The sequence below is a fragment of the Mesoplodon mirus genome, assembly GCF_964341445.2.
Source record: "Mesoplodon mirus genome assembly, chromosome: 9".
NCBI lineage: Eukaryota > Metazoa > Chordata > Mammalia > Artiodactyla > Ziphiidae > Mesoplodon > Mesoplodon mirus.
The window spans coordinates 90,694,267-90,707,885 of record NC_138985.1 but is presented as its reverse complement, the minus strand read 5'-3'; the positions used below and the strand labels follow the sequence as shown (position 1 = coordinate 90,707,885).

The 13,619-nt window shown below is 44.2% G+C and overlaps 1 protein-coding gene across 3 annotated transcripts in view; it reads left to right on the top strand.

Moving 5' to 3' along the window:
* GRM8 (glutamate metabotropic receptor 8) overlaps positions 1 to 13,619 on the top strand; it is a gene marked incomplete at both ends in the record, with an annotated part of 765,994 nt that overhangs the window by 145,553 nt on the left and 606,822 nt on the right. The gene's annotated exons all lie outside the window — the stretch shown is intronic.

Here is a 13,619-nt window from a genome sequence, read left to right as displayed (position 1 = left end):
GCTAGAACACAGCAAGGGGCGGGGTGGCAGCACAGGAGGTGAAAAGCAGTCAAAGGCGTGATTGACTAGTGTCATAGGTCATGGCAGGAAGTGTGGATTTTATTCTCAAGCAATGGTAAGTCTTTGAAGGGAGAGTGACATGGTACGATTCAGATTTTAAGGGGATCATGTGCAAAAAACTGGATTGTAGGGGCAGGATGGAACCAGAATATGAGTTAGAAATTTCTTGGGGTTGACTTGGACTTGGGTGGAGGTAAAGGCAGGGAGGTGTGTGACTTGGCCTAGGTACAGATAGGATCAAAGTCCCAGGCCTGGGAAAATGAGGTGACTTGATGCTATGGGGATCTAAGCCATTGAAGCAAAACTCCTTTAAGACTTGTTGGTCAACAGCAGGGTGTGTCCTAGAGCCCTTAGACTGGAATGGGTGTGTCCCAAGTGACAGTATGGCTCCCTTAAATGAATGATTCAGGGGTGGGAGATCAAGTGAATTATTTCCTGGCAAAATTTCACTCCAACTGATGCTTCAGTGAAAAAGAGCTAAAATGGTTAGTGTCTCCCAGGTTTTTGTTACTTCTTTTTTTTTTTTAAACAAAGTCTATTAGAGACCTTTATTGCTCTTTTTCCTGTGTTCTAGGAGGACCTGAAGTTTAGAATTTTCTTGTTAATTGTTCTAAATATTTTCTTCTTAACTCATATTTCTTGTTGCTTTTATACTCTTGTGTTACTGATTCATTTTAAGGCTCATTAATCATTATGCAGTTTTCTGAACATTTTTGTGCTTTCATAATACAATGGTGATTCTGGAAACACTTCTGAGTCCACATAGTCAAGGGTTATAGAAATGGGTGATTTGACACGTTGGTCTCTAAAAATTAGTTTTAGTGCAACTTTCATTTAAAGTATGCATAATTATATTTGACCTAATTATTTTTGATTTGTAAATTCCAACATACACCATATTCTATTAAATGTTAATGTTTGCTTTCCAAAATCTCTCTCTCTCCCTCCCTCTCTCTCTTTCTCTCTCTCTCTGTTTGTCTTATTGTTCCCAAGTCCAAGATAATTCATTGAAAGGAGAGGGAACTATTAGCGCTTACTTTATATGTACCATATAACTGAGTTTTCATTAGGCTATGAGGCATATATTATACCTGTTTTACAGATGGGAAAACTAAGGCTCAAAAAAAGTACATAACAGCCCAAGATAACCTAATTAATTAGTAAGTGGTAGCATGGAATACAAACCCAGAGTCCTGTGGCTCCAAAGTTCATTTTCTTTTTACTACCTCTTGCTATTTCTCTTTTGAGGTTACAGACTTTGGTTTCTGCAGTCATGTTTCCCATCCTTGTCCTGCGAAACTGTAGGGAGGACAAAGAGAACATACTCTTTCTTAAACAGCCTGATTTCTTGCCTTTCCCTCCATCTCCTCTCACTCGTTGTGCTTTTGTGCCGCATCTTGTGACCTGAGCGTTTTCTAATGCACCTGCGTGGATCCTCTTCCCTTTTCTGGAAATGCAGCATCCCCAGTGTCTGCCTGGAGCTATTTTCATTCTTTAAGACCCAGCATCAATGATAACTCCTTAGTGAAACCTTCCTAGATACCCAGAAGGGGTTAGCCGAGCTCTTTTCTGCAATTGCAACCCTTTGTACACATCGTTAGTGAAGAAAGTGTTGACCTGAAACACTTAGAAGAAAAATAGATATTCTTCCAGCAAAGATGGGTTTATTAGGGATCAGCAGGGAACTGCAGTTTGGGGTCTGCAGTCGTGGCGAGCCACAGGCAAGTCCCCACATGGCAAGGGAGGGAGCAAGCTTTTATAAAGGGGAGAAGGAAGTTGGGAGGGCGCTAGTAAACGGAGTCCACGGCTGTTCATTGGCTGAGTCCTTGCCAAAAGAGGAGTCTTTCTTCTCCCTGTTGGGCTCTGCTATCCTCACAGGGCTTGAGAGCTCCCCCTTCTGGTCTCCCAACGCTCTTTAACGGAGGTTTCTGTTTATTAACTTTTTTACAAAAACATTTATTTCACTGTCTTGGTCAGGACTCAGACTTCAGCCAACGAGAACATTTGGGGCTCAGAAACTTAAAAAGTCTAGGAGTAAATCTGACCTCAGGTCGGCTTAGCTCCACATTTTAAAATGAAGTTGACAGGAATGCATCCTGTTCCAGCTCTGGCTTCTGCTTGCTTGCATGTTGGCTTTATCCTCAGGTTTCTTCCACGTGACAGGAAGAGGGCTGCCAGCAGCTGTGGGCTTGTGTACTGCCAGCTTAGCAACTGTATTCCTTTCCTAGAGCTGCTTTAACAAATCACCACATTGTGTGACTTAAAACAACAAAAACGTATTCTCCTGCCATTGTGGAGGCAGAAGTCTGAAATTAAGGTGTTAGCAGGCTTGACTTCTGCTGGAGACTCTGAGGGGTAGTCTGTTCATGCCTCTCTCCTGGCCTTTGGTGGCTGCCAGCAATTCTTGACATCCCTTGGCCTGTGGCTGCATAACTCGGATCCCTGACTCCACGGTCACATCACCTTCCTCTCTGTGTGTTTGAGCCTTTTCTTTTTCTGTCTCTTATGAGGACACTTGTCATTGGATTTAGGGCCCACTCTCATCCAAGATAATCTCATTTTGAGTTCCTTCCCTTTGTTAAAGCTGCGAAGACCTTTATTCCAAATTAGATCCCATTCTGAGTTCCAGACAGTTATCTCTTCCGGGTGTGGGGGGGGATACCTTCAACCTACTATGGCAACCTTAGTGGGAAGGGTGTGTTTCATTCCCATTGGTTCCAGCAAAGGCCCAGGCTTGACTCCACCATGTTGGGTTTCAGTCCATGACTCAAGCAACCACTGTGGCCTAAGGAAGGCACGGTTTACAGTGGCCAGACATGGGTCACATGCCCTCTGGAGCTGAGGAGAGGTAGGTGGGGAGAGGCCCACTTGAAACAAATGGTCAAAGCCACATGGAGGGATGATCCCTCATTGCTAAATTAAGATGCTCTTCTAGAACAAGGAGAAAAGCCTGCCGGGCAGGCAGGCACTGTGCATATTGTGTGCTGTCGGCCTGTCGACTTCTGTGCCTCCCGCCTAGACCGTGACCTTCTCAGGGTGGTAGCAACCTGGTCTTATTCGTCAGTGCCTGGGGCATGAGAGAGCTCTATCAACATATGTTAAATTGTTACAGTAGCTAAAATTTCCCTGAAAAATAAGATTTAAATGTAGCCATGAATCATAATATTTGTCAAAAATAGTTTTGGCCTCCATCTAAATGATATCAAGCAAAACAGTTTCAAGGACAAGAAAAGGCTTCTGTTGAGGGCTCTCCTCTACTTCGAAAAGGCTCTGCCTTCTGTCCTGCCTCTCTTTTAGCCAAGTGTGTTGGCAACCAGAGGAAAGAAGCCAGGGGCTTCACACTCCTGGATGGTGGCCACATCCGCCTCCCCAGCAGTTATCTGTGGCAAGATGCACGCTCCCCCCCACCAGTGCAGTCCCCTCTGTGAAAACAGCACAGATCACACAGTGGCCAAAGGACTGCCTTCCCAGCCATGGGTCAGTTCTGACCACGAGCTGACTGGACAACCATCAGAGGAACCCAGAGCCTAAGGAAAGAACTAGTATATTTTGTTTGGCTGTTTTAAACATGGCTGAATTCTCTATTTTCAAAGAAGATATTTTAGTTCTTTTTATGGTTTCTAAATCAAGGAGTTTTTCTTTTCTCCATTAAAAAAAAAAAAAAAAAAAAAAAAAAGGGATTCCCTGCAGGACTGTCAGGAAGCATGGAAGTCTGTGTTCTATGCGTCTTAAAGGGAGAAAGGCACTCTGGGAAAGCCCCGTCATTGAGAACTGACTTCAAAAGTGTAAAATGTCATTGGTGTGTTGACTGTCCTCCATAATGCCACTTCTTTATTTTTAAAATGCAGCTCTTTTATTTGAAGCAAATTCTTTAAGCAACATCTTTATTATTTTTTTTCTTCCTACTGATTCTTCACGTGTGATGGTCTAGCTCCTTCCACACCCTCCTCTGGAGGATAGCTTGGCTTCAGACTCTTAGTCCTTTAGTCACTTCTAAATATATGAAAAGTCTCATTTTAGTTATGAAAATGGCCAGCCCAGTGGAATAAAACTGAATTTCAGCCAAACTGAAAGTTTCTCCCCTCCCACAGCTTGGAGCTGCTTTTGCCTGGAGCCCTGCAGTGGGGAGGGTGTAGGGCTGTGGCTGACTGCTCCTCCTCTGCCCCTTTGTCCCCTTTGTCCCCTTTGTCCCCCTGCCCCAGCTGCTTGGCCCTGCTTTAACATCTTGCAGCAGTTACCAAAGCACCGACACAGGTATGCCTGGTGTGGGCTGGCTACAGTATCCAGCCTTGATTGAGGGTGTTTTCTCCTCTTTTCCCCACTTATATTTTTCCTTGGAGAAACTTTGGTTTCCTCCCTGGCTTTTGGCATTGGGCCCTCCATTTGGGTCAACATATGCTTCGGGTCTTGATCTCAGCAGCATGAACTTGTGAGTTCAGCTTTTCTCTCCCCTGCTTGTAAATAAAAAGCTGGAAGTAGGACTTGATTAATGACGGGGGAACAGGAGCAGAACTCTGGTTTCTTTTATTTATGCTACAACAGGAGCTGTCCCTAGGTCACACTGGATTAGACGTACTGCATGTTGGCTACAGACAAGGCACTGTGATAGGCTCTGGGGAGGGACGTAAAGAAGGATGTGACGGGACTATTACCATCACATCGCTTAGAGCCAAGATGAGAGAAAATAATTGCTCCACAGAAGTACAGGTCATGAGCTGTGTGAGTGTCGAGGATGAGGCGATCGGTTCCAACCAGGAGCATTCCCCTTCCTTAAAAGGGGAAGCACTGGGCGAGGTAGTGAAGGAAGAGGAAATGCATGTAGGTGGAGACCTGGGAGACAGACATTAGCATTTCAAACAATGTATGTTTCACAGAGTTAAAGATTTTCATTGATAAATGCACAAGATTGCTTTGAAATTCTCAATTATAAAAATAAAAGTTTGCTTGCTTCCTGTGGCATACATGCCTTTATTTTTCCCTTAGTTCAATTTTATGACCAAGGAGGACCTGCTCCGTTGATGAGGTTTATATTTCTGAGTTCCCAACGTTCTTGGTATGCACTGTTTTGTCCCATACCTTTTCCATGTTCATGGTGATAAAGATTTGTCACCCTGTTCTTACACTGAAACATTCAGTGGTCTGAATGTCATTGTCATAGGAACGGTGGTGTCTCCTTCACTGGCCTTCAGGAGCAGTGATTCCTAAACAGGGGCCAGGACGGGTGGGTAAGTGAGTGACCGGACAGAAACATCTCTTAATATCCTCAGACCTGGCCAAGGCGACTGAGGCTTGGAACCGCTGTCTCCCTCAACAATTACCTTCTTTCCCTTTGTGTATCTTTAATATAACATAATTAGGGCATGGCTTTGTTTTAATGACTTATAAGATATAAGGTTTATTATAACCTCATGTCCCCCAGATTTTCAGTGGTCTTGTGTTCACTGAGAACCGTAAAGCTTTTCTCCTCTGTAATGTCGGTGCCTTGTGGTTTCATGTTTTATTTATTATAACAAACACAGACTAGCGTATGCCCAAAAGTCCCCAGTCTACTCTCACAGTTCCGGTACTCATGTGCACAGCTGCTGGGGACAATAAGATGACAGTTCAGCCTGTCTCCTTTAAAGAATCCATCCCCTAATCTGTCTTGTGTCTGAAGATCCTTTTGTCTGCAAGTATCTTGAAGTGCAGCTCAGTCTGCCTCCGTCCTTTTTCACTGTTCTAGCCATCATTTCTTCCTTGGTTACCAGTTCTCCTTAGCGGTTGGGAAACATTTTTTTAACTCTTGAAAAACAACAACAACAAATCCTATAATCTTTCACAAGGAAAATGGGGCTGCTTGCTATTTCTTGGTATCTTTGGTGATTTCTAGGCCCTGTGTTACATTATGAAATGATAGGCCCTTTTTTTTACTAAGGGGGAAACCACAGATGTGACCTCTAGAAGGTCATGTTTATGCTAAATACATTTATAAAGTACCTGGTCTTATATATCCAGGTACTATGTTGTTAAGTGTTCGTGAACACAGCACTGCCTCCCAGGAATTTATATTCTAGGGGGGAAGTTACTTACAGTGGTTGGCAAATTCTCTATTAAGGCTCTGGGAAGGCAGGTATGTAGTACTTTATTTTGCCCAGATCTCAGGAAACACTTTCACAAAATGATGATTTTGAACTGATGTGGGGAGAAAGGGAGCTGGCATTGGAGGCAGAGGGGAAGCAGCATTTGCCAAGAAAAGATATGGCAGTTTTAAGGGAGTGCAGTTATTTTTGTAAGGGGGCGCTGCAGTGAGTATAGGGGTTTATTGGAGGGATGACAGGAGATGAGACTGGAAAATAAACGCAGACAGGATTGTAAAGGACCTTTTCACCAAACTAAGGAGATAGGCCTATTGAAGGATTTAAAATAAGGCAGCAGCATGACCAGATTTGTGTTTTAGGAAGAGCCCTCTGACAGTAGGTTGAAAAATGGGTGGAGAGACTCAATCTATCTGTAGGAAGCAAGATGAGTTAGTAGGTTATTGCAATAGTCCAGGCAACAAGTTACAAGGTCTTAAATAAAGCTGTGGTAGTGAGGAAGGAGGTGAGGTGATAAATAGGGGCACTGTTAGGAAGTAGAATCAATAGATCTTTGCAAGCAATTGGATGTACAGAGTGAGGAAAAAGAAAGAGTCAGGAATAACTCCCAAACTCCTGGTTTGGACACCTAGGTAGAGAATTCTGTTGTTAACCAAAATGAGAACAACAAAAGGAAATGTTTGGCAGTGAACCAATAATTTAAAAAATATTTATCAAGTACCCCCATTGTGTTAAGTGCACAGATACGAAGGTCAATTTTATATGTCACCTTGGCTGGTCCATGACACTCAAATATATGGTCAAACATTATTGTAGATGTTTCTGTGAGTTGTTTTTTTTTTTTTTTAATGTGATTGAGATTTTAATCAGTGGACTTTGAGTAAAGCAGATTGCTCACCCTGATGTGGGTGGGCCTCACCCAATCAGTTGAAGGCCTGAATTGAACAAAAGATGGACTTTCCCCAAGCAAGGGGAAATTCTGCAGCAGACATTCTTCAGACTTGAACTGTACTGTGGCGGGGGAGGTCTTTCATGGATCCCCAGCCTGCCGGTCCACCCTGCAGATTTTGGACTTGCCAGCTTCCCATACTGCATGAGCCAATTTCTAAAAATTAATCTCTTTCTATGTGTTTATATATCCTACTGGTTCTGTTCCTTTGGAGAACCCTGACTATACAACAGGCTTTGGGGTCACTCTGCATGGCTCTGAATCCTGTTCTGGCCATTGCCCAGTGATCTCACTATGTGACAACATTAGTGACTTCTCTGGAGCCCAACTTGCCTCATTTGTAAACTGAGAATAACAATATTCTTCACTTCTATTGTTCTTGTGATGATTACAAGAGAAAATCCATGTAAAGTTTTAAGCTTAGGATCTAGCAGGCAGTAAGCTCCTAAGAAATGTTTGCCATTGTTATAAACAAGGAAACATTTACACATTAGTGTTAATGATTAATGACAGCTCAGATTGTTACCTTTCCCAGGAGGGATTTAGTGACAATGGGGATCAGAGTTTTCCATTAGAAGAATTAGCCTCTTAGCTTAATGCTTTGCTCATTGAACTAATAGGTAAATATTCATTGAATGGTTGAATTACTTCCTGGTACCAGTGAGTGGGATCAGAGAAACACAGTGGGTTAGAAAGGGAGAAACTGAGGTCCAGAGAGATGCATGACTTAGTAAAGGTCGTAGAATGAGTTAGTAGAAAGTCTAGTACCAGGACTCAGATGTTCTGGCTCTTGTCTTGTGCCCTTCTCTTCGAGCAAAGGGCACCCGCCCCCAAAACCACACTGTGTGGCCCTTCTCCAGGCTGCCAAGTCAGCCCTTGCAGAGCAAGCTATGTTATACCCTTCTTTGTGTAGCAAAGTGTAGGATAGTCATCTGGCAGCTGGTTTGGTCCAGTCCTTAAAGGGCTTATTCCTAAATGGACCAAAACATGTAAAGACATTAGAATTTTTTAAAAAATAAAAATATTTTCAGGCTTATCAGCCTATGTAAATATGGAACAAAAGAAGACAGAGTCGTATATTTTGTCCTCTTTCTTTTCTGGTCCAGCCACTTGCACATGTTGGTGTGGTCATTGTGGACACACTGATTCTTTGTTTACTCTCTCTTAATCCCCTGTCATTTGGCCTCTTTTCTACTCATTCTTGTGAAATTACTCTCTTGGAGGCTGTCTCTCTGAGGCCAAGTCCAAGGCCTTTACCAGCCCTCTTCCTTCTTGACCCTCTGCATCTTTCACTGTGGCCAATATCTTCTTCTGGAAACTGTCTTTATAGTGGGCAGAGCTCCTTCTGCTATGTTTCCCTCTTGGCACCTTTATCTCCCCCCAGCCCAGTGGTAATGTTTCTGAAGGAGCTGTTCTTGGCAATCTCGTCCAAGTTTTCACTGTGAACCGTCATCTGTGTGTTGATGACTCCCCAGATGAGATCTTTGTCCTGGTGTCTCATCGAAGCTCCAGACTCAAGCTCTCTCATTCCAATTCATCTTCCCTCTCTTTCTTCTTCCCCTCCTCCCTCCCAGTCCGGGCCAGGCACAGAACTAGGTAGAGGGGTTACATATGAAGACCACAGGTTTTGCCTTCAGAGCCCAGGTTAGCGGAGGGGAGAGATGGGTGTTGATTCACACAATCACAGCAGTTCTAACAGTTTGAAAGTGCAGATGAAGGGCTTCCCTTATGGCACAGTGGTTAGGAATCCGCCTACCAATGCAGGGGACATGGGTTCGAGCTCTGTTCTGGTAAGATCCCACATGCCATGAAGCATCTAAGCCCGTGAGCCACAGCTACTGAGCCTGTGCTCTAGAGCCCGTGAGCCACAACTACTGAAGCCCGCGTGCCTAGAGCCCATGCTCCACAACAATAGAAGCCGCCGCAATGAGAAGCCCGTGCACCACAACAGAGAGTAGCCCCTGCTCGACGCAACTAAAGAAAGCCCGCGTGCAGCAACGAAGACCCAACACAGCCATAAATAAATAAATTTATTTAAAAAAAAAAAAAAGAAAAGTGCAGATGACGATGTGCCTAAGATGCTGGGGGAACAGAGGTAAAGTAAGATCACAAATGCTTAATTCTCTCTGGGTAGGGGTGATGCCAGGCTTGGTTCCGTGAAGCCAGTATGAGTTGAACTGTGAAGAATGAGAAGGCGTTAGTGAGGAGAAAGGGCTCTAGGGACTACCCTGCACAATTGCACAGGGATGGAGAGGCACATGTTTGCAGTGGGTGGGGTACAGGCTACATGGAGTGTAGGGATGGAATAAGTAAGAGGGAATAGGCTTGGAATATGGGCAAAGGCTAGCTCAGAGAGGACCTTCTGTGCTATTCTAGGGTTGTTTTTTTTTTTTTAACTATCTGCTCAACATCTCTAATTAGCATTTCATTGTTATCATCTCTGTGACTGAAATGATCTTTTACTTCAAATATTTCTGTTCACACATTAAATTTCAGCTAATGAGGGGATACCTAGTGGTGGGTGTTTTGCTTACAGAATGAGTTCATTTCTGGTAAAGGGGAAAAGGGCTGCTTTTGCTAGCAAGCCTTGGACCCAATCCAAAACTGGCTTAAATAATAAGTGCATTTTTCTTCTTCCATCCCGAGAAGGTTGGAGGTATGTCAATTCCACAGTCGGTTATGTCAATGTCCAGCTAAGGCAGCATGGGTTTTACTTCTTTCTGCTTTTCTGCTCTGCTGTCCTTAGAAGGTGGGGTTTCTCATGATCCTTCTGCCCTCATTGTCTCATTGTAGGAGGTCCAGGTATCACATGCAGATGGCAACATCTATAGAGAAACAAAGGGAAATTTCTCTTTACGAATATCTCCATTTTTTTAAGAGCAAAAATCCTTTTTCAGAACTCTCCAGAAGAACCGCACCCCCACCCCCGCCCTGCAACATGTTTTTTTGGCCAGAATTCTGTCATAAGCCTATTCCTAAATCAGTAGGGAAGTGGAAGCACAATGAGAGAGTTAGACTATGCATGCTCACTGGTGACAGAATTGCCACATAGGGACAAAAATTGGTTTGGGGTGTGGGGAGGGTTCGTTTCTTATGCTGCTATTAGAAAGTACCACAAACTTAGGGGCTTAAAAACAACACAGATTTATGATCTTATAATTCTGGATGCCAGAAACTCAAAATGTGTCTCACTGGGCCAGAATTGAGGTGTCAGCAGGGTTGTATCCCTCTAGAGGCTCTAGGAGGAAATCCTTGCCTTTTTCCTCTTCTGGAGGCTGCCTGCATTCCTTGGCTCATGGCCCCCTTCCTCCGTCTTCAAAACCAATAATGACCAATTGAGTGTTTTCAAGATGTCCTTTCTCTTTCTGATCTTCTGCCTCCTTTTCCCCATGTAAGGAAGTTTGTGATTCCACTGGATGTACCAGGATAATTCAGGATAATCTCCCCATCTGAAATTCAGCAGAATAGCAACCTCAATTCCATCGGCAACCCTACTTCCCCTCTGCTGTATAACCAAACGTATTTACAGAATCCAGAGATTAGTATGTGGACATGCTTAGGGGGCCATTATTCTGCGTCTGCCACAGGGACAAAAAGACTTAGATGTTACAACGGTTCACGGTCCTCCAAAGGGCTACATAAACAGCTGTACAGTGTATCTGTGGTATTAAAATATCATGGGAGGAGTTTGGGGAGTATTGGAGTAAAAAAAAAGTCTACAAAGATTTCATGAGGGGACGGTGAGAGAAAGAAGGTTGAGAAATACTGAGGTAGACTAATTAAACCAAGATCTACCTGTGGGGCATGGGAGGGGCCATTGTGCCCTGAGGCAAGTGGCCTGTGCTACCTGAACAGTCCACCGGCAAGGGGGAAGGGGAAATGGCTGTTGGGTCTACAGGTAAGCAGGATCTGCTCCAGGGGAGTGACCTGAAGCCGAAGCAAGAAAATGGGTGATCAGTAATTGGACAACCGGCAGAGAGCCATTAACTTTGGCAGGGATGAAGCCAAGAAAAATCCAGATGGTTTCTGCCACCGCTTGTTCTGCCTCTTCAGAGACAGATTTTTAAAAAATTTGCTTTTATTTTATCTTTAAATAAACAAAATGATGCAGTACCTTATCCTTAGAAAGCATCAAAGTTTGCCACTGGCTTTTAAAAAACATATAAATGATGTTGCATAATACTTCAGTTGTGCTTACATATGTCACCATGGGACGGCTTGATGTCAGAACATTTGGAAGACAAGATCAAAATGGTTGATTAGAAATGGGATAATGAAATTTCCTATTTCTTTCATACATGCTTTTCTTTGTATGGGTATCTTCTTTTTTTCTTTTTCTTTTTCACTAACCAATTGTTTATCTAGAAGTTACCATTTGAAATTCCATTACTTCATGAACTGCTCACAAAGCCTTGGAAAATTACTGCTAATTCTAAAATAATTGTACCACTTACCATTACTCAGTCAGGAGAAATGGGCATTTCTGTGTGCTTTTGCAATATTTAGATAGGCTGTTACGTCTCTTCCTTTAAAATAGTCCTGATTGCAATGCAAATTGCAAGCTGTGATGCCCTCACTAAAAATTGGAATGGCAACAATTTCGTCTGGTTGATACCCTCTGTTGACAGCGGGTGCTTCTGAGAGCGATGCTCGGGCATCTTGGGTCTCTTTGCTAAAAGGACCAGGGTGTGGTCTCTCCAGCTAAGGCTGGACTTTGTGTCATCATATAGTCATTCCCGGGACACACGTGCCTTCTCTGTCTGTCAGGAGTTATGATCGCCCTCTGCGGCCAATTGTCTCCACCATTCTGTCAGCCTTGGTACTGAGATGGGGGAAGCTGCTCATTGAACACTGAATTCAGTTCCACAAACAGTATTAAATGCCTGTTCTGTGCCAGGGTCTGTGCGGGTGCGGGGGCTAAAAGGGCTTGATCTATGTTGCCGGGCAGCTGTAGTCTAACAAAATGGATGAATGACAGGATGGTGGTGCAGAAGTGCCGTGAAGGCACAGATGGAGGAGTGGAAGGAAGGATCAAGGAAGTCTGCAAGAGCAGATGATGTTTCGTCTGCATCTTGTTAGAGCAACGGATTAAGGACATGCTATTTTAAATAAAAGCCTCTTTCTAAGGTGGGCCAAAGGAATTTGGATAAGCCTAGAACTGCATTTGAGAATAGAACTTGCAACAACTAAGTTTCTCTGGATGAGAGTTCCTCAACCCCATGACATTTGGGGCTGGATAATTGGCTGTTGCGGAAGCCTGGCCTGTGCACTGTGGATATTTAGCAGCATCCCTGGTCTCCACCTTCTGGGTACCAGTAGCAGCCGACTCATGACAGCCAAAAATGTCTCCAGACATTGTTGAATGTCCCCTGGTCGGGGGAGGCGGAGAATCACTGCAGCTGAGGATCGCTGCTCTAGATAGTAGATTGAGAAGAATACAGAATCCCAAATACCCTAGAAAGAGAAGGAAGGGATAACAAGAAAATGGGAAAGAAGAGGAAAGAGGAGTCAGGGAGAGGGTAACAAATTAGGTTACCAAGGAGCTTACCTTGCCAGTAAAAAGATCGCTGAAGGAGGGCACTTGAAAAATTGGCATGTCTGCTGGCCAATTTGAAGTGATTTGCCTTGTTTCATAGGAAACAGCCTCACCCAAAGCTTCTCGTACACGGTTTTGTTTTGGGTGGGAGTTTTTATTTTTTTTATTTTTTGCGGTACGTGGGCCTCTCACTGCTGTGGCCTCTCCCATTGCGGAGCGCAGGCTCAGCGGCCATGGCTCATGGGCCCAGCCTCTCCGCAGCATGTGGGATCTTCCCGGACCGGGGCACGAACCCGCTTCCCCTGCATCGGCAGGCGGACTCTCAACCACTGCGCAACCAGGGAAGCCCTGGGTGGGAGTTTTTGAAATAGATTTGACTTCCACATACAGTGTAGAACAGGAAATGTCACATTTGCCTCAGTAGCTAATCTGTAACTGGAATTATTTGTTAGAAGAGAATTTAGGATCATAGGTAACCACAGGGCTAGAACTTGCTCCAGAAATCACAGCCATCTGGATGCAGTCCATGAAGGTACACAGAGAATAAAATGGAGGTTTAGGCTAATACAGTTTAGATCTCAAAGGGGGAGGAGAACCTCTGGTTGAGATCCGGTTTATAGGGGAGAATGCACCAGTTAGAAGAATAACACTTATGAAGAGCCCTAGCATTTGCCCAGAAGAACACCAGAGGGCCAGAGTGAGCACGTGTGCACTCCTAGACATCTGCGAGCTCTAGTTTCAGCCCAGGTGCCCTGCTCGGCACAGACACACACTTACACACACACACATGCACGCTGCATTAAAGATCTGCTCTGGGAAGCTAGTACGGACAGAGAACAATGCAGAAAAGCACAGGCTGTCTAAAGGGAGAACAGCACATGCATACAACGTGCAAATAGTGGTTGGAGCACTTGATGGGGAGTCAGGAAACAGGGCTTCTCCCAGTTCACCCTCTAATTCTCCGTGTGACCCTAAGGAATCATTCCCCCTCTCATATAGT